We start from the raw sequence: 21,591 nt of genomic DNA on the forward strand, positions 1-21,591 counted from the left end.
TTCATTCAAACCATACTTTTTTAACATGCTAGCAAGAATACTGTGGGAGACATATCAAAAGCTTTGCTAAAGTCAAGGAAACAACATGTCCAAACTTTCCCCTCCACAGAGCCAGTTTTTGTCATAGAAAGCAATTAGGTTAGTCAGGCATGGCTTGCCCATGGTGAATCCATGCTGATTATTCCTGATCACTTTCCTCTCCTCTAAGTAGATCAGACAGATTGAGGTTTGCTTCATGATTTTTGCAGGGGCTGAGGTGAGGCTGCGGCCTGTAGTTCCCCAGATCCTTTTTCTTTATTTTAAAGATGGGCACTACATTAGCCTTTTTCCAGTCATCTGGACATCCCTGATCCCATGAGTTTTCAAAGATAATGGACCATGGCTCTGCTGTCACATCCAGCAACTTATTAGCACCCTCAGATGCACGCATCCAGCCCCATGGACTTGTGCTCATCCAGATTTTCTGAACAGTCTTGAAATACTTCTTTCTCCACAGAGGGCTGGGCACCTCCTTACCATACTGTGCTGCCAGTGCAGTAGTCTGGGAGCTGACCTTGATCGTGAAGACAGAGGCAAAAAAAGCATTGTATATCAGCTTTCTCCACATCCTTTGTCACTAGACTGCCTTCCCCATTCAGTAAGGGGCCCACACTTTCCTTGACCTTCTTGTTGCAACATACCTGAAGAAACCTTCTTGTTACTCTTAACATCTCTTCCTCGCTGCAACTCCAAGTGTGATTTAGCCTTCCTGATATCACTCCTGCATCCTAGCAATATTTTTATACTCCTCCCTGGTCATTTGTCCAATTTTCCACTTCTTGTAAGTTTCTTTTTGTGTTTAAGATCAGCAAGGATTTCCCTTTAAGCCAAACTGGTCACCTGCCATATTTAATATTCTTTCTACACTTGGGATGGTTTATTCTGCAACCTCAATTAAGATTATTTTAAAATACAGCCAGCTCTCCTAGACTCCTTTCCCCTTCATGTTATTCTCCCAGGGGATCCTGCCCATCAGTTTCCTGAGAGAGTCAAAGTCTGTTTTTCTGAAGTCCAGGGTCCGTATTCTGCTGCTTTTCTTTCTTCCTTGTGTCAGGATCCTGAACTCAACCATCTCATGGTCACTGCCTCCCAGGTTCTCATTCACTTTTGCTTCTCCTACAAATTCTTCCCTGTTCGTGAGCATCAGGTCAAGAATTGCTCTGCCCCTAGTTGGTTTCTCCAGCACTTGCTCCAAGAAATTGTCCCTTACACATTCCAAAAACTTCCTGGATTGTCTGTGCACCGCTGTATTGCTCTCTCAGCAGGTATCAGGGTGATTGAAGTCCCCCATGAGAACCAGGCCCTGTGATCTAGTAACATGACATCACCTTTGTTGCTCACACTTCTAAACTTAATGCAGAGACTCTCTGGTGTTTTCTGCAGTTTCATACCAGAGCTCTTAGCAGTCATACTGCTCTCTTACATACAATGCAACTCCCCTACGTGTCCTTTCTGAACAGTTTATATCCATCCATGATATCCATCCATGACAGTACTCCAGTCATGTGAGCTATCCTACCAAGTCTCTGTTAGTCCAATCACATCATAATTCCTTGACTGTACCAGGACTTCCAGTTCTTACTGATTGTTTCCCAGGCTTCTTGCATTTGTGTATAGGCACTTAAGATAACCTGCTGACCGTCCTGCTTTCTCAATATGAGGCAGAAGTCCTCCCTTCTTGTGCATTCCTACTTCTGCTTCCTACTGGTATCCCACTTACCTCAGGGCTTTGGTCTTCTTCTCCCGGTGAACCTAATTTGAAGCCCTCCTCACTAGGTTAGCCAGCCTGCTGGTGAAGATGCTCTTCCCTCTCTTCATTAGGTGGAGCCTGTCTCTGCCTAGCAAGTCCTTTTTCTTGGAACATCATCCCATTCTTTGGTTAAAGAATCCAAAGCCTTCTTTCCGACACCACCTGCATAGCCATTCATTGACTTCATGATTCAATGGTCTCTATCAGGGCCTTTTCCTTCCACAGGGAGGATGGACAAGAGCACCACTTGCTCCTCAGACTCCTTTATTCTTCTTCCCAGATCCATGTAGTCTTTAGTGATCTACTCAAGGTCATCCTTGGCAGTATCATTGGTGCCCAAATGGAGAAGAAGGAAGGGGTAGCGATCCGAGGGCTTGATGAGCCTCGACAGTCTCTATGTCACATCGTGAATCCTAGCTCCTGACAATCAGCACATTTCTTGGTTTTCCCAGTCGGGAAGGAACCAAAGCCCAATGAAGTCAATGGAGAGACTCCTATTGAAGTCCGTGAGCTTTGGACCATGTCCAAATCCTTAAAGGGTGAAATTCAAGACTGTTCAGAAGATCAATATAAGACCTGTGAACTACTTGACTCCCAGTTAAATCCTCAAAATATGGCTGATGTGTTGTGTGACCTAATGCTGGCACTCTGGGGAGGGTAATATTTCACCCCAAATGATGCATTCTGAACCTATCACTGAGAGCTTGGTGTAGAACACGTGGCTTACAAACAACTCTTTGATTATCACTACACATGGGTCATGTTTAACTGACATGATGTGGATCACTAGTGGGCGGAGCATTGCTGAAGTGAACACTTGACCTGTTTTGTGAATGGATAGAGGCTCCCAGATCTTTCTGGTGACATATGAAAACTCTTGATGTTGAGTAGAGCTGGTGGGAAAATCAGGATTTTTCCTATGAAAAAATTTAATGGGAAATATCCCCATTAGAAAGATTCCTGTCTGGAAATTCCAATTGTCCTACAAAAAATTTTGAAAACATAGGAAAGTATTATAGGAAAATATTGTTTTCTTCATACTTTCTTACTATTTCCAAACTATTTCCACCTAACACTGAATATTGTTAAGTGCCGAAAGCATTTTCATTAAAAGTGAAAGTATTGCTTTATCTCTGACAGTCATATTTTCAGCACTTAATTATTATTTTCCAAATGGCAAAGTTAGAGGGAAGTCAAATAGTAGGGCCTTTTCCCCCCAACCTTTTTATCCTTTTCCAAATTTTGCCGTTTGCAAAATATCCTGCTGGGGGGAGGCTCCTGGGATGGGAGTTTCCCAGGACACCAAGGGAGCTGGGTGCCCAATGGGCACTGTGAGATGTGAAGATGAGGTTGCCCAGCTTATTTCACCTGCAAAACCTTATCCAGTAGGCAGGTTCTGAACACACATAACTCTACACAAAATGGCCAAAGGGACACAGGGGTGATGGAATAGGGGGGACCAGGGGACCCACCATTTTTTACAGGAGTTAAGGGCAATTGAGGGGGGGAGGGGACAGAGAAGAATAAGCAATGTGCAGGGCCTTCAGGGGAAGAGGTTGTGTGGGAGTAGGGCCTCGGGGGAAGGTGCGGCATGAGGGCGGGGCCTCTAGGGAAGGGGTGGTGTGGAGGAGGGGCCTTGAGGGAAGAGGCGATGTAGGGCCGGAGCCTCAGAGAAAGTGGCAGTGTGGGGGTGGGACTCGGAGAAGAGGTGGTGCAGGGGTGGGGCCTCAGAAAGAGGCACTGTTGAGACATGGTCTTGGGCAGAAGGGGCAGGGCCATGGTTCCGGCAGTGGTAGCCCCCCAACTTCTAGCGAGCTTCTCATGGTCTTTTAGGAACATGGGAGGAAAAGGGAGCAACAGCAGCATCTTCCCTTATAAAATTTAGCCCAGTGGTTAGGGCACCCACCTGGGCTGTTGGAGACCCCACTTCAATTCCCTCCTCTGGTTGATCAGGAGAAGGGATTTGAACAGGGATCTTCCAGTTCTCACATGACTGACCTGATCACTGGGACACACAGTACCTTTCACTCAATATAGGCCCAGTGCATATTTAGTTGTTTATAAACAGTGAAACAGCTTCAACAGGAGAGACTGGAAGAGCACCATATTAAGATATCCTTTAGTTAGGCTTGGCAGAATTCAATTATTATTTTTTTTTATAATTTCAAAGTATAATAGAAGTTTGTACTTTTAAGCATTTTTTCTATTTTTATCAATTTTCATTTTCACAGTTGAACAATATTATGAGTTTTAAGGATTTTTTTCTGATTTTTATTGATTTTAACAATTACAGGTGCGAGAAATTGTGAGGGTGAGTCACACAACAGAGTCACACAACAGAGTTGGTCAGACAGTAATTATTTAATGACAGGAGATGTTGATTTTTAAAAGTGTCAAAACACCACAAGGCAAATATACATAAATCAAACTCTAATAAGTTCTCAAGCAGCATTTTCTTACTTTACCTATCTGTAAATTTCTATTCTTATCAATGGAAATATTTTTTTCATTATTTTGTGTGTGTGTGGTAAAATTGATGTATACGGGTAATTTACAGATAAAAATCTAATCCTTCAAGCCTATCTTTTGCACTGGGGTTAGAGCATGTATCTAAAATGTAGACAACCAATGTTCAAAATTCAACTGGGGGTCTCCAATATTCTTGGTGAGTGGCTTAAGCAATGGGCTAAAGATTATAAGAGAAGCCTTCTCCTATCCCTGCCATTTGGTCGGACTTGCTCTGAGAAAGCCTACCAGCTGAGGTATGCCACATGTTGTGATAGCCATGTGTAGGTCCCATGGATCCGGAAACATGTGTTGTGGTAGGTGTTGACCATCATGGCAGTGGAGATATGTCTGCAGGTTTCGCATTTGTTGTTATGGCAGGGGCAGGTGTCTCTTTGAGTTGGTGGTTCCTGCTGTGTGGGGAACTTGCTTCTGATAATGAGGTTGGAGAGGTTGCAGGGGTATGTTTGAAGGCCAAAGGAAGGGATTCGGAAAGATGTCATTCAGGATGTGGTCCCCAGTAAGTATGGGTTGTAATTGTTTACAGATACTTAAAATTATTAAATGCTACATCGCAAAATCATGCTTAATTACAAGATACTGGATTTATGGCTATTCGCAATCGTAACTCACTAAACCTCTTTGTCTGTGCTGGTGAGGTGTTAACTGCCACTTCACCTTGAATAAGCCTCTTGCACATATTGTAATGCATTATCTGTTCCACATATTTGTATGTAGCTGTGAATGCAGTAGCCGTAGTCATCTGAGAAGACCTTTGTGTAAACTCAGAAGGCTTGTCTTTTTCAACGCAGATAGCTGGGACAAGTAAATAAGTAATCACCTCATCCAACGCTTGTCGAACCCCAAGCTCTTTAATACATCCTGGTGGAAAACACGGCACAAACATAGTTGTCAAAATCTTACTCTCATGTGATACTCTCGCACTGCAGAGAACTTCACTCATGATAAACTCTAATTCCCCATACATACTGGGGAGTTGTTCTCAACGTGCTTTGGTACTGCTCTGACATTCTCTCAACCGTGCAAACTCGCTTTAGTCAACATATACCCAGGCAGTCCTCAGAATCCTATCTTCGAATGGCCTTATCGTCGCGACAACGTGGTTCTGCAATTACCATTTATTCTTAAGCACTGGCCAATGACGCAATCTTCTAGCTACATCCAGGAGTCTCACGTATTAGCTATAGACAGCTCGTAATAATGCTTCAGGGCTGCCACATGTAACGCTAATGGTATTGCTAAACCGCAATTTACAACTTGCTGGGATGGATGCTCTCGCGACCCTCAGTAAGCCTCCTGGATATTTTGATTTGTATGCGACATTCACAATTGAAATGTACGAACTGAATAAAAAGAGTTTCTTGATCTGTTAACAAAAGTTAGTAGTCCCTTATCAGGGTTTTTCCCAGGTACCTTTCCTTATGCAACCTATGCCTTTGTTTCTCAGTGGTCCGTCAGGGATTGGAGCGGGGATTGACCCATGTGTGGAGCTAAGGTTTGTGCGTAGAATGCTAGATTGAGGTACCACCTTTTCTCCTACAGTACTTCTCGCAGTGCAAGCGTTCTGCAAGCCCTGCCTAGACAACGAATAAGCGTCCATAGTAAGAAAATATGTCCCCGCACACTATGATGTGCTACGAGACAAAATGCGTGGCAATAAGCCTTTATGTCTCCCACATGCTGGGATAAGCAGAAATCTAGACATTGCTGTATGCATACTACCAGTACTATGACTGCGCCAGGGTTATTACTGAATCCTGGGGAGGGAATGGCAAAATTGAAGGCGAGAGAGGGGACTAATCACAAGATCCATTCGCTATGCTGCAGACATTTTATCAATGTGTCTAGATCAGCAAGTGAAACTGGTCTCAATTATGGGCACAGAAAATCATTAGTGGACTTAGCTCAACTCATATGGAGCTTGTTCCTTGATTCCTGGCCTCATCCAGGCACCCAGCCGTGCTATAGCATGCTGGAAGCGACCAAATCTTCAATAACTTCATACGTCGGTTGCATAATTGCAGTCGGTGCCCATATGACCTCATAATTACCCGGTGAAAGCTAACATGACCTGTACAAGATACAATTCTCTTCCTGTAGCCGCTAACCAGCGATACAAATATCCGTCAGACATGGCACGTGCATGACCACATACAGAGAAATGGTAATCTGTCCCGACGTCATGGAGGGAACCTGATCTCAGCTTATCCTGAGGGCGCAGGTAGGTCAGTCCTAGCAGGTGGCTACCCGCATGATACAAGTATCCAGGCTAAGGATCATGTAACGAATGGGTAGGTTTGCTAAGTGTTCTGTATACCTCCCATCAAACTAGTGCACAATGAGAATGTTCCAGCCATGTTCCACAATGTAGTCACTAGACACGTGGAAGAGAAGAATTTTCAGTCATGGAGATTCCCAAAACGCCAGGAGGATAAATCCTGCAATGGATGTTGATTTCTCTCTTTTGTGTCTGCCATGGGTTCTATCAAGAAATAGTTTTTAAAAGATAATATAGCCTGTGAAATATGACAAAACAGATACCTTTGGGGGAGGGTTACTTTTTTTTGTTGATGTTTAAATCTGGTTAGAGAGGAGGGACAGTTGTCCTGGATTTTGCTCTTGAACCTTTGCCCTGCAATATCATCAGTTCCCTGTACATGCTCTAACCCAAACCTCTTGCTGGGTTGGTACGTCTATCCCGTAACACTGTGCACTATCCAGCTGCTGGGAGTCAGCAGATCTGGGCTTCAATCCTGACCCAGTGTGACTCGAGCAAATCATATCATTCCCCTCACTTTCTCCAGCTGTAAAAGTGCAGAATAATTTTATTGCCTTTATAAACTGGCTCACCATCTGCTGAGAAACATAGTTACTGAACGTCTTTCTGGTGCTATGAGACCATCACAGCTTTCTGCACACACCACAGGAAGCCAGAATCATCTGTTGTGGGTTGTAACGAGAGTAATGTTCTGCTCTACTCATCACCAAGAAGGCTCAGCTGGAGACTATGTTCAGTTTGGCCATCACACATAAAAATACATGGACAAATTGGGAGAATATGAAATGAGCAACAAATGATAAAAGGTTTAGACCTATAGAAAGTTGAAAAATTGGCATGTTTGTCTAAGAAGAAGAACTGAGGGGAGGACCTGATGATCTTCAACATGTAAAAGGTTACATAAAGAGGACAGTGATCAATTGGTTTTTGTCCACTGAGGGTCGCATAAGAAGAATCAGCTTTATCTGCAGCAAGGGAGATTTAGTTTAGACAGTAGAAAGCTTTCTACCTAAGGATAGGAAGCCTCAGAACAGGTTACAAGCAGGTTTTGGAATCCCATTATTTGATTTTTTAAAAGCAGCTTAGACAAACACCTGTCAGAGATGGTCTAGATGGTCAGCCCAGGAGGTAGGCTCGTGACTCCTCAGATCCTTCCAGCTTCAGTTCTATGATTTATTATTCACCTCCTTGTTACACAATATCTTGAATTTTTTGATGCTTTCGTTAAGTGATGAATTTGTTTGTGAATTTTGAGTTAAGAAATACAAAATTGTTTGATTGATTTAATTCTATGCTTTGTTTAGGAGTTTAACAGGATTACAAATACTAGCAATGCAAATTACAGATACACTAAATATAATATTCTTTTAATACCTGCCTATTTCTTTCTCTATTGCTAACATTGCATTTTTTGCAGTCATACTAACATAAACTCCTGTGTTTTAGGGTTGCTTTTATCATGTAACTTAGAAATCACTCTGATGCAAATTAATGCAGTTAAGATAGCTAGACAGATGAGGGAGACAGAGACATCGCCAGAGAGGCAGAAATAAACTAGATTGTGACTGAAGGATAGTAGGACATGGTCAGAAGACAGTTACTAGCTAATTACCTCATTTAAGATTTCCTATTCTAAGGATTGTTCCTCCTACTGAATTTGTGTTATTTATTTTTATCATATGCATAAATATGTTACCTCAGAACAAGTTTTTTTTTCTCAGTTTCTACCTTCTCTCCCTCTCTGGGGTCTCACTGCGCTGGCTTTAACCAGCATTGATCATGGAGGTTGGCTTTTACGCAGTGAACGACGAGAGGACACAATATTCTCTTATAATAATCTACAAATTCCTGACATCTAGCTCTGGCTAGGGCTGACTCTGAGTAAACCCAGGGTGTTCTACATACATCCAAAACTGTCTGTTCAGGGGTGTCTCAAAGAAACACAGTATCTCTGTTACATGTTATTCATGACAATATACATCATCCTTTACCTTCTGTGAATCTGATGAGAAAGGTTGTGCTTCCTCAAAAACAGGTATAATAAAAGCTGGAGTCTCTGCTGTGACCTCTTCATACAGCATTTCAGAGACCAGGATCCAGAGTCTATCACCATGGACCTCAGTAAAGAGACCTAAGAGTTCTACAGAGGATCCCCTGTTCTATTCTCCTGCTTGGCACAGATGGCTTTTATCTAATCTCCAAAAATGAATGCCTTTTCTGATTCATTATATAAGAGTGAAACAATTCCCTGGAAAACTTATGCTAATAGGAATTTACAACTGCTGAAAAGGCAGCATTAATGCTACATTTTATTTTTAGAACTTACAAACAAGTTTAATACATGAACTCCTAACCTCAGTGAGAAAGTTGTGGAGATAGGATAACTTCTAGCTTCAAAGGAATAGTTATGGAGATAGGAAAATGTCTAACATCAAAAGAGGCGTTTCTCTTTATCAGTTCTAAGGAACATAGGAATTGCCATTCTAGAGGAGGCCAGTCATCCCCCTTGTCCGCTATCCTGTCTCTGAATTACCTAGTAACAACTGCTTTAGAAGAGAGTTCATTGATTCACCAATCTTAGGCCAGCAGGGACATTAAATCATCTTCTCTGAGCTCCTGTACATAGAAGGACATTACATTTCACCTAGTTTCCCCAGTATTTAGCCCAATAACTTGTGCTTGGTTAAAGCAACTTTCAGAAAAGCATCTGGTCTTGATCTGAAGATATCAAGAGATGGAGAATTCACCACTTCTCTTGGCAGCTTGTTCCAATGGGTAAACAATTTCTCTAGAAGTGTTTCTCCCTGGCTAGCATGTCTCCTCATGGCTGGGCATGGCATAGCAAGGTAGTCTTTTTCTTTGGCACTCCACGCTGACTGTCACTCTGGCCATGCTGTGATCTACTTCTCATAACTCAGCCCTCCAGCCAAGTCACATATATTCCCACCCAATCTGAGGTAAACCCAATCTAGCTCCTCAGTAGTCCAGTGGCTTCATGCCAGGTCTTCATCCTGACTTGAGGCTTTATTGGCCTTCCAGGTCATCTCTGGGGGTCTTCGTGCCACCATCCTCAAGGGGTTGGTAGGGGAACCCAGGAATACTATCTACTCTGGGTACTCTGTAGTAAGCAGTTCAGATCTGTCTATTCACACCCATTACCTCCTCCTCGGCTACTTTCTAACTCAGCCTGTCATAGAATCATAGAAGATTAGGGTTGGAAGAGACCTCAGGAGGTCACCAATCCAACCCCCTGCTCAAAGCAGGAACAACACCAACTAAATCATCCCAACCAGGGCATTGTCAAGCCAAGTCTTAAAAACCTCTACTGGAGATTCCACACCTCCCTAGGTAACCCATTCCAGTGCTTCACCACCCTCCATTGAAATAGTGTTTCCTAATATCCAACCTAGACCTCTCCACTGCAACTGAAACCTTTGCTCTTGTTCTGTCATCTGCCACCACTGAGAGCAGCCTAACTCCATTCTCTTTGAACCCCCATCAGGTAGTTGAAGGCTGCTATCAAGTCCCCCTCACTCTTCTCTTCTGCAGACTAATAACCCCAGTTCCTCAGCCTCTCCTCGTAAGTCATGTGCCCCAGCCCCTAATCATTTCTGTGCCCTCTGCTGGACTCTCTCCAATTTGGTTTGTCCACATCCTTTCTGTAGCGTGGGGACCAAAACTGGATACAATACTCGAGGTGTGGCCTCAAAAGTGCCATTATCACTTCTCTTGATCTGCTGGCAATGATCCTACTAATACAGCCCAATATGCCATTGGACTTCCTGGCAACAGGGGCACACTGCTGACTTATATCCAGCTTCTTATCCACTGTAATCTCCAGGTCCTTTTCTGCAGGAAAATTTAAGAGGGCTCATTTAGGATTTGAACTCAGACCCACTTGCACCCACAGCGAGAACCATACAAACCCCTAGACCAATAAACCCATGAGTCAGTGCTCCTTACAGCCCCTTCTCAGGCTCACTCCTCCACAGATCCCAGAAGAAAAGAGGATTCATTATGGTAAACAAAGCAAATCTACAGGTCCCACACTGGGTCTATCTGCCCCAAAGAGGATCTGGCACATAGCAGGCTCAGGACAGCCCCTGGCCCCAGACCAGCCTGCCTCCACACAATCTATAGGTTTTCTCTGGGCCCAGTCAGGCCTTCCTTCAAGGTGCTAGCACAAGAGGTCCACTCCTTCTCCTGCTGAGACGTGACTGTATTGGGCTTTCCCTTTTTCAATTGCTCCCTCCAGGCTTTGACCCCTCTCATAGGTGTAACAGGGTAGGGTTGATTGAGTGCCCAGGCCCTCATTAGCCTCTTTCCAGACAATGTGGGGTCATTGTCCCCCTTCAAACCCTCACTGTTAAATATTTGTGCCCTATTTCTAATTTGCATTTTTCTGGCTTCAGCTTCCAGCCATTGGTTCTTATCCTGTTAATTTGAAAGTGCCCTTTAGAACCAGGTCCTTTCTCCCCATGAAGGAGCATATACGCTTTAGTCAAGTCACCTCTCAGTCTTCTTTGTGATAAGACTGAAAGGTGGAACACCATGGCTCCATGGAAAGTCCCCATGTATCCTAATCAGTTAGTGGTTGGCTTATTACGGGATAAGTGCTCTGGTGAATCTGAAGCAATAAATAATTTATCACTACAAGCAGTAAAGTCCTGGAGTCCTAACTCTGCTTTCCTTGTTTACCTAAATTTCCCATAGATCCTTGCTGTAAGGAACTGGATGCAATAGCTTGATATGCAACATTGTACCCAGAGTCTTACTCACATAATGGGCTGAGCAGAGAAGTGGGCGATCTCTGAGTCGGAGTCCCATTTCTTCTCCTGAGTAGCCTTGGTAATAACTTGCACATCACTCCTGTTAGTAGGATAAATATGTTAAAATATAATTATTAGAGCTGGTAAAAAATTATCCTATTGAACAATTTTCCACTGGAACATGCTGTTTTGACAGAATCAGAACTTTTCATTGGAATCCGTTGAATCCATTGAAACTTTTAGTGGAAATCAGGCCTGCTCCTGGTTGACTTCAGCTTGACTGCTGCCCAATTCCTCGGATGCACAGATGCCCATGCTGTCTGGCTTCCCTGCTGCCCAGCTCCCAGTTGTCCAGCAGGAAATGCAAGTTTTGGTGAAATCACATTTTTCAAGGGAAAAATCTCTCCTGTGAAAAATTCCAAACAGCTCTTGAAAGAAGTTAATGGAAAAACTAAAGGCAGATATCCTGTAGCAATCTTAACTCTGGTCCTCTGGAAATGCCCGTCTTCTATCTCCACCATGGATCAAATTAACCCCTCCCTGCACACAACTCTACTACATCAATATCCACAAATTATGTGGATAGGAGAGAAAAGGATAGTTTGGTAAAGGGAGATGTAAATAGACTGGCCACCTCTGGAATGCCACTTCATGACTTGGGATGACTCCTCAGTGCCTGGTCTCCATTTCCTTCCTTGGAGCTCCTCAATAACTCCACAAAGGCGCATGTGTCCCTTCTTAGAGTCTATCTTATTAACATAAAATTCAAAGTAAGCACAAAAGAGTCTTCCAGCCTGGGCTCAAGCTGGACCCAGCCCCTCCTCCCTGAGGTCTCCCTGTCTATCTTCAAGTTTCCAAGTTGGGAACAGCTTTTCATCCCTTCCCAGGATCTGCTTCTGCTCTCCCCTCAGTCAAAGGTCTGTCTCCTGTAGGTACCTACTGAGTTCTGCAGCCTCTGCCAAAGCTTCCTCCCCTATTTTCTCTTCCTCTCTGGCTCTTTAGAGAGACCAGCTGCTCTCTATCAGGCCTCATTGAGAAGCCGTTAATAAGGCATTGATGGTTTGGATCCATTCCCTCATAAAGGCCCAGCTCACCCAGTGGCAGGGTGTGTGAAGAAAGGAAGGTTAAGAAGGTGCAGTTCAGGTTATGGTGTATGATCTGAAGTTTATGGAAGCTGATGAAGTTAATGAGTTGTCTCCTTGGTTCTTGTAAATCAACATAGCTCCATTGACTTCAACTACATTGCTTTGCATCAGCTGAGGACATAGCTTAATAGCACATTTTAATGGTGTGTTTGCTATGGTGTGAAGCAAGCTGAGGTCTCTGTATACCAAGTTCCAGACCTTCTTTAACACTGTTTAATGTTGGACAGTGACTGGATTATGTTAACTCCTTTAGCCCATTTATTCCATCTAAATGAATACATGAAAGTGTGGCTGTATTAGGTTTAAAATGATGCAGATGCCTGTCCAAGGCTCGAGGTCCCCAAACATGTCATTGCTAATACAATACAATCCCAGTACCATCAAAATAATCCTTTCAACAGGAACTCAGCCATCCAGAGAGCTACAGCAACTCCTTTTCACCCCGTGATCATTGTGGAAGTCAAACCTTAAGCTCACTCAGTAATCAACATCAAAGTGATGGCACGTTGGCTTCTCAAACACAAGACAGAATATTGATGCCCCCCCATGCAATAAACATTTCCATCCCCTCCCCAAAACAGAAAGAAGAGCTCAAACCAACTTGGCAAACTGATAAAATAAAACAAAAGCCAGATAAGCAAAGTGTTACTACCTGGCCCATTATCCAGCAGTACAGTCACCTGTCTCTTGCAAGAGAGCCCAATCAGTGGGAGCCATGTACTTCTAAGATAACTGCATCTGGGTAGAGTGTCATCTTTGTTTCTAGCTCTGGGGCAGTAGAAAACACTCTCCAGATCAGATCCCTTTTCTCACACCCTTCCTTTGTCTATGGGATGCCACTGTCCAACTGCCTTAGAACTCGGCCAGAGCTTCACCTAGGTTGTGCTCACTCTGGGCTTCTAGCTAAATCCCTTTTAGAAGAATGTGGCAGGGAGGCAAGGAATACAGGTTTAGCAAAGGGTTTAGCAAAGGGAAACTTTATATAGTAAGCCCTTGACAGATATAGATCTGCAAAACAAGACAGTTATGTCCTGCCTGTGGATGGAAGAAGAAAGGCAATGGTCAAGATTAGATTAAGAGAGAAAATGACCAAATTCTCTCTCCATAATATCTCATGATGGGAATGTCAAGGGTGCACAGCTCTCTTCACTTCCACTGACTAGGATCTGGGAATGCTCCTCACCCCTGTCAGTCAGCACACTAATGAAATGCATTATCACATCAGTGAATATTTGATTATCTTCTTTAAAGTTAAGGGATCTGGATCAGTTTACACCATCGGAGGATCTGGCCCAAGATGTGGCTTGATAAGATTCAGTATGAAGGCTGGAACAAAGTACAGCCCAAATCCAATAATTCTAGCCAATATAGTACCCAATTATGACAAACAGCAGGCTCTAAATTTGGGCATGAAATTTAAATACTAACATGGCTATTACTATTGATAACGCTAAAATATTGATTCCCACTTTCTGGAGAAATACAATATTGATTCACCCAGCCTCCTACATGGCAGCTTGTCTGTAAAAATTCCACCACAACACCACGTAAACGGCCAGCTACCTATTTACACATTGATTTGTGGCAAGACAAGCGTAAAAGTATAATTAGGCAGGCCAGAAAAGAATATGAAAAGCAACTAACAAAACGCACAAAAACTAAGAACAATTTTTCTGAAGTACTTCAGAAGCAGGAAGCTTGCCAAACAACTAGTGGTGTTGCTGGACGGTCAAGATGCTAAAGGAGCACTCGGGGAAGGCAAGGCTGTTGCAGAGAATCTAAATAAATTCTTTGCATCAGTCTTCTTTGCAGAGGATCTGAGGGAGATTCCCACACATGAGACTTTTATTTTTTTTGGTGACAAATCTGAGGAACTGTCCCAGATTGAGGAGCTGGTAGGGGAGTTTTGGAAACAAATTGATAAATTAAATAGTAATAAGTCTTCAGGACCAAATAGTATTCACCCAAGAGTTCTGAAAGAACTCAAATATGAAACTGCAGAACAAATAACTGTGGTATGTGACCCATCACTTAGATTAGCCTCTGGACAAATGACTGCAAGGTAGCTAATGTAATGCTGATTTTTAAAATGAGCTCTAGAGGCAATCCTGACAATTACAGGCTGCTGAGCCTAAGCTCAGTACCGTGCAGATTGGCTGAAGCTATTTTAAAGAACAGAATTATCAGACACATAGCTAAACAAGATATGTTGGGGAGGAGTCAGTATGGCTTTTAGAGGGAAACCTTGCCTCACCAATCTATCAGAATTCTTTCAGGGAGTCAACCAGCATGTGGACAAGGGTTATCCAGTTGATATAGGGCATTTGGACTTTCAGAAAGCTTTTGACAAAGTCCCACACCAACAGCTCTTAAGCAAAGTAAGCAGTCATGGGATAAGAGGGAATGTTCTCTCATGGATTAGTATCTTGCTAAAAGATAGGGACAAAGGGTAGGAATAAATACTCAGTTTTCACAATGGAGAGAGGTAAATAGCTGCATTCCCCAAGGATATGTACTGAGACCTGTGCTGTTCAACATATTAATAAATGATCTTGGAGCGAACAGTGGGGTGGCAAAATTGCAGACAATACAAAATGACTCAGGACTGTTAAGTCCAAAGCTGACAGCGAAGAATCAAAAAGGGATCTCACAAAATTAGATGAATGGACAACAAAATGGTAGATGAATTTCAATATTGATAAATGCATTGTAATGCACACTGGAAAACATAATCTCAGCTATACATGCAAAATGATGGGGTCTAAATTAGCTATTACTACTTAAGAAAGAAATTTGGTGTCATGTTGAATAGTGCTCTGAAAACATCTGTTGAATGTGCAGTAGCAGTGAAAAAAACTAGCAGAATGTTAGGAACCATTAGGAAAGTGATAGGTAATAAAACAGAAAATATCATAATGCCACTATATAAATCCATGGTACTTGCACACCTGGAAAAAAGCATGCTGTTCTCGTTGCCTCATCTCAAAACAAGATATATTAGAACTGGAAAAAGTACAGACAAGAGCAAAAAAAAATGATTAGGGGTATGGAACAGCTTCCATATGAGTATTGATAAAAAGACTGGTATTGTTCAGCTTAGAAAGAGATGACTAAAGAGGGATATGATAAATGTTTATAAAATCATGAATGTTGTGAAGAGAGTGAACAGGGAAGTGTTATTTACCCCTTCACATAACAAAAAGACCAGAAGTCACCCAAAGAAATTAATAGGCAGCAGATTCAGAATAAACAAAAGTAATTATGTCTTCCCACAACGCAGTCAACTTGTTGAACTCATTGCCAGGGGATTTTGTCAAGGCTAAAAGTATAACTAGGGTTAAAAAAGGAATTATATAAGTTCATGGAGGATAGGTCCATCAATGGCTATTAGCCAAGATGGTCAGGGACACAACCCCATGCTTTGGATGTTCCTAAATCTCTGATTGCCAGAAGCTGGGATTGGACAACAGGAGATGGATCATTTGATAATTGCCTTGTTCTGTTCATTCCCTCTGAAGCAGGATTCTGCCTATTTTGTCATTATTTTGTAAGCAGAATCAGAATGAGATCTCCCTTGACATCTGGTGGTGAGCTGTGGAAAGGACTTCAGGAGCTGATCTCGTTTGCATGGGCACACCAATCCTGCTTAGTGTGATGGGACTGCTTGCTCAAATGGCCACTTTGGCTGCTGTGGGATCTCCAGTCTCTTTGTTATTGTAGCAGGAGTAATAAAGAATTGTTATCCCAGTTATGTGCATCAAGAACAGTAGAACTGTGCTTAGCATTTTATGACTGAGGGACTCACCCTCAACTGAATAACATTCACTAGGTAAGGGACATGGGTTCCAAAGCCCAGGGACTTGTGAGAGGGTGGAGACAGGTATTTATATCTGGTGGTGAAGGTCTTAAACACCAATTTGATCATTCTGCTCTGTAATAATAGAGTTAATTTAAACTCAATTAAGAGTCTCGTTACATGCTGCAGAAGTTGTTGATGCCTAGGTCTCAGCATTAGACCTACTTTGGGCTAGTGGTTCTGGTACAAGAAGACTATCCACATGCCTCATCAGTGAGGCTCCCCTACTAACAGCTGAAATCACTGAGAGCTGTGTTAAGAGTTGAGGGGCAGACATACTGGTGAATGGCTAATGGAGAGGTGTGGTGGCTGGTGGATAGGCCTGGGCAGCTGGTGGAGAGGTGTGGGCAGCTGGGCACCTGGGAGTGAAGACTGGAGCAGAACCCCACAGATAGGCATGGCAATCAGCTGTTGAGGGCCTGAGCAGTGAAGCGTGTAAGGCAGAAGTCTCAAAGTCCCGGCCCACAGGACATCTGTGGCCTGAGAACCTCCCCACTGTGACCCATGGAAACTTTTAAAAAAAGTTCTTTCATCCGGTCCTCATGGCTGCTAGCTGAGGGGAGGGTGGGAGCGGGAGGGGAGTGCACAGGAAAGATTCACATGTCCCTCCCCTGAACGTTGCTCCTTCTTGCTGCTCCTGGGATCCTCCAGGGACTGCATTCGGCAAACTGTCATTGACCTCAGGCAGCTCCACTCCCTGCAAGTGGTTCCCTATCCTCACTGTTACTGGCATAGCTGCAGAGGAGAGACCCATGCAGCTATGCTGCCTGCTGTCTGCTACAAGGCACCCCCTCTCCCCCCGCCCCACAGCTCCCATTAACTGGGGAAGAGGAACAGAGATACCATCACTAGCTGCTGGGCAGAGTCAGCCATGGAGGCAGCATCACTAGTCACCAGGCAGAGTCAGCTGGGGAGGCATGAGGCCAAGGGAGCGAGGGAAAAGGGTGGGAAACGGGCTGGGAGGTGATATGAACACCATCTTCAGTGACATTATTGGCCCACTGAGAGGATTTGAGGACTGGCGCTGGCCCTAAGGCAAATTGAGTTTGAGACCCCTGGTGTAAGGTGCCTCTGTACCTCCCTACCTTCCACCCAGGCTGGAAGGTAAACTCTGCAGATGAACTTCTGAACTCTGGGGCTTCACTGACCAAAGACAGCAACTGTGAGTGGGGTAACTTTTGGATTGCTGGACTCAAGAACCCAAAGGGAAAGGACACGGACCAACCTACTTGAGGATGGGTCTTCTCGTTTATACCTTGTGTTTATGAACCCTAGTTGTGGCGTTTTCCCAATTTGATGCTGAGTTGTTTACCTCCTGTTATTAAAGATTTTTTGCTACACCTAGACTCTGTGCTTGCCAGAGGGGAAGTACTGCCTCTTTGAGGCACCCAGGGGTGTGTGTCTAATTTTCCCACATCACTGGGTGGGGCTCTGGCCAGTTTTGCATGGTATTGTTGAAAGGGAACCTCTATGTACTGAACCCAAACCTTGTTGCTATCAACTCTGCCTGGCAGAAGGGTTACAATTTATCTGTCTGTCTCTCATGCCTCCATCGCTGTATTAGCCCACAGCCATTTCCATGCCCTTTCGCTGGAGTTGCTGGGTCTCTGCAATTCCTAGCAGACCGGGATCTATTCCACAGATGGGTGCTCCCTGCTCCCCCCCTAGGGCAGGCTTGGCTGAGAGGTGATGGACTAAATGGGACCAGGGACTGAAAGCCTCTCCCAGCTCTAGAGATGATCCCAGCTTGTGCAGGCTTCAGACATGGTCACAGACCAGGATGTCCCTGTTCTGGGGCTAAATAGCTGAATCCTGTCTCCAGGGCTGTGAGCCCAGCTCTGATCTCACCTCGGAGCAAACCAGCCAGACAACCTGCCCTAGCTAACCCTAAACCCACAGAAGGAGGACAGCAGCTACCCAAATCTCACACAATGGCAGCATCCCTAGAAGGACCCTTGCATAAAAACAAGGCAGGGCTGAGGCAAAAAGGGTGTCCCAAGGTGTTTGCAGAATAAAAAAATATACTTATAGTACCAACATGTGACCTGGAATAGCTAAGAGCCTAGTGGTGCCAGAAACTTATCTGTCCTGAAAAAGCCTGTTCCTCCATTAACTGCACATAATCTCTTTTGGATGAGCAGAGATTCCTCCCTGCCCACACACACCACATTAACCATTCTAGGGATTCAGCCATCAGAAAAACACACAGCTCAGGCTGCCCTGGCTGGTTGAAGTAGGTCTTTAAGTGGAACCTAAAAGCAAACACTAAAAGCTAAGGACCAGGTCTTCTGCTGATGTATATTGATACAGTTCCACTGTCTTCATAGTACCTAGGCCTATTTTCACCAACTGGGGATCTGGCCCTTTTATATCAGCTGGGCATCTGGCCCATTACACAGTTTGAAATCCATATTCTTTGCCTGTGTGTTTAAACCAAAGATGAGAAAAAAATTCTGAACCTATTTGCATGTTCTTTGCTCTTTGTCCCATGAGATTAATTACAAGAGTGGAACTTTTAATGGTTACGCTGTGATTCATTCCCTCTAGGGATAGAACTTTGGAGGAATTCAGTGTTGCTAAGATTTTCTCTATCTGATCTTCAATTTATATTGGGATGAATGGCCCAACTTCTTTCTTTCTTTCTTTCTTTCTTTCTTAGAAAAGGAGTAAATGTGGAAAAATCAAAATGTGTATATATGAATGAAAAGGAGATTTATTAAAAAATCCATCAAAAATGTTTCCCATTCTACTCCCATTCTGTATCAGGATTAGCAGAAAAAGGAAGCAAAGAAAACTTCGGTTTAACCTGTGAAGTTAGGGTTAGAAACAGAAATAGCATGTGGAGAACTAAAACCAAGTATTTTTTTAAAGTAAGTTGTGACGATTATTAAAAGATTTTGAGGAGACTTCACATGATAAATGCAGATAAATGCTGTATATGTATAAGAGATAACAGAATTAGCCATAAAGTAAAAAATGACCTTACTCATTGTTGGAACATTTGATAGTAATTTCTTCACCACAATCAGTTCATTAGTCATGAAATAAAATTTATTCAACAGATTTTTTTAGAAGATATTTATTTTCATGGATTCCTCATTAGTTGAAATCATTCTTAGAATAATTTTGACCATCAGTTCTCAGTGTCAAAGCCCTAGATAGTGGAAGTCATTTAATGAGATGTACCTATTTCCTCCAGCTGGGGATCTGGGCTATTTACCGATAAGGAGCTACATCTTATTTCCACTAGCTGCTTTTCTTCGTTATATGGAGGTTCTGGTTCTCCATCTATTATGCATTTGTGAAGTGAGATTCTCATGAGTGTGCAGGATTTGATCTTAATTGACCACACACAGATTTCACTTGCCACATATATCTGATCTCTGATATATGACTGAGATCAGGTTTTTAACACAAATGGACGTAGAGAGATAAACTATGTCTGTCTTTCCTGCCGTGAGAACAGCATTCTGTTCAATAGTCTCCTGATGGCCTTCTTCATCTCAGCGTTTCTCAGGGTGTAGACCATCGGGTTTAGCACTGGGGTGATTACAGAGTAAATGACTGAGGCCGCCTTATGCAGGGCAAACTGCTTGATGGGCCAAGCATAGATGAAGATGCTGGGTATGAATCGCAAACACATCGCAGTGATCTGGGTTACACAGGTGGACAGAGACTTGTGCTTCCCTTCCATGACATGTATCCTGATCTTGATTAAGATGACGGTGTAAGAAATAAGGAGAATGGTGAATATTGTTATGATCACTAACCCATTGTTGAAACTCATCTGCATTTCAGCCAAGTGAGTGTTGGTGCAGGCCAGTTTGATGACTTGTTGAACATCACAGTAGAAATTGTCCAGGATGTTTGGACCACAGAATGGTAACTGGAGGAGCAGTCCAGTCTGAACAGCAGAGTGAGCGAATCCAGCCAGCCATGCCAGTGCCACTATCCTCATGCATACACCCCGGTTCATGATAGTCAAGTACTGCAGTGGTTTATATTTGGCCACTTACTGATCGAGTGGCATTCCCACAAGGCAACACCGCATAGCGCAGCAAAGAAGTGGAAGAAAAACATCTGAAGGATGCAGTCATTGAATGGGATGGTTTAATGATGTGAGAGGAGATCTGAGAGTAATTTTGGAGTACTGATTGTTGATTCGCTGATATTTAGGAAAGCCAAGTTGGCCAGCAGGATATACATGGAGGTGTGGAGCTGGTAGTCAGAGATCACAGTGGTGATGATGATGAAGTTTCCTAGCCAGGTGTTTATGTAGACTATGAAGAAAGTCACATAAAGGAATGGCTGCAGCTCAGGTCTCTGAGTGAGGCCCAAGAGGACAAAATCTGTCACTGGGGTGGTGAAGTTCTTCTTCTTCATTTATTAACCTCAAAATATGCCTGAAGAAGGAACAGTGATGATAATAATTATGATGCAATCTCAGTACACACTGTTATTAAAAGAATATTAACTCCATGTTAACTGATACACTTGCTTGGAAATTTTCTTTGTTTACCAAATTCCAGACTGTATACTCAGCCCCAATGGTGAGTACCCTGCTTCAGCAGAACTTCTGAGCTCCACCAGTGGTCATCTCCAATTTGAGGTCTTTTGGAGTGAACAGGAGCAACCTACACACTCAAAATTCCCCCTGCTAACAACTGTCTCCATTCGTCTTCCTGAAGCCCTGATAGTGCACAGCTCACATGGGCCACAGATTCCTCATGTGGCCTAGAGGCTCAGGGTTGGGAAGAAGGCGTATTTGCAAAGTGGATGTACTCAGACCAGGGGTTCTCACATTCTGGGGTGCGATCCAGACCAGTGAGGTGTGTGTCACAGCCCACCCCATAACCCTGGTGCCTTACAACGCTTCGCTGTTGTAGCTCCCAACCTGGGACTCTCAAAACTGGCCTACCAGCTTGTAGGTGTCACCCCCTCCATGTCTGTGTAGAGCTGAACTGCTGGACCAGCAGCTCTGACCTTAGCAGCCTGTCAACAACCTACCAGTCATACCCTGGCTTCCACCAGCCTTGATTACTACTTGCAGGTAACCCCAGCATTCTCCCAGTCCTGAATTTTACCAAAAACCTGTGTCTGCTGTCATATACAGATAGTAGAGTTAATAGAACAGAAGTACTTTATATCTCTTTTGACTGTAAAGGGGTTCACAGTTCAGTAAGTGGCTGTCACCTGACCAGAGACCAATCAGGGGACAGGATACATTC

At 43.5% G+C, this 21,591-nt stretch overlaps 1 pseudogene; it reads right to left on the reverse strand.

Moving 5' to 3' along the window:
- Positions 1 to 19,799: 19,799 nt before the first annotated feature.
- LOC116823569 (olfactory receptor 4D1-like) lies at positions 19,800 to 20,746 on the reverse strand (annotated as a pseudogene).
- Positions 20,747 to 21,591: the final 845 nt, after the last annotated feature.

The sequence above is a fragment of the Chelonoidis abingdonii genome, unplaced genomic scaffold (genome assembly GCF_003597395.2).
Source record: "Chelonoidis abingdonii isolate Lonesome George unplaced genomic scaffold, CheloAbing_2.0 scaffold0021, whole genome shotgun sequence".
NCBI classification, from domain to species: Eukaryota; Metazoa; Chordata; order Testudines; family Testudinidae; genus Chelonoidis; species Chelonoidis abingdonii.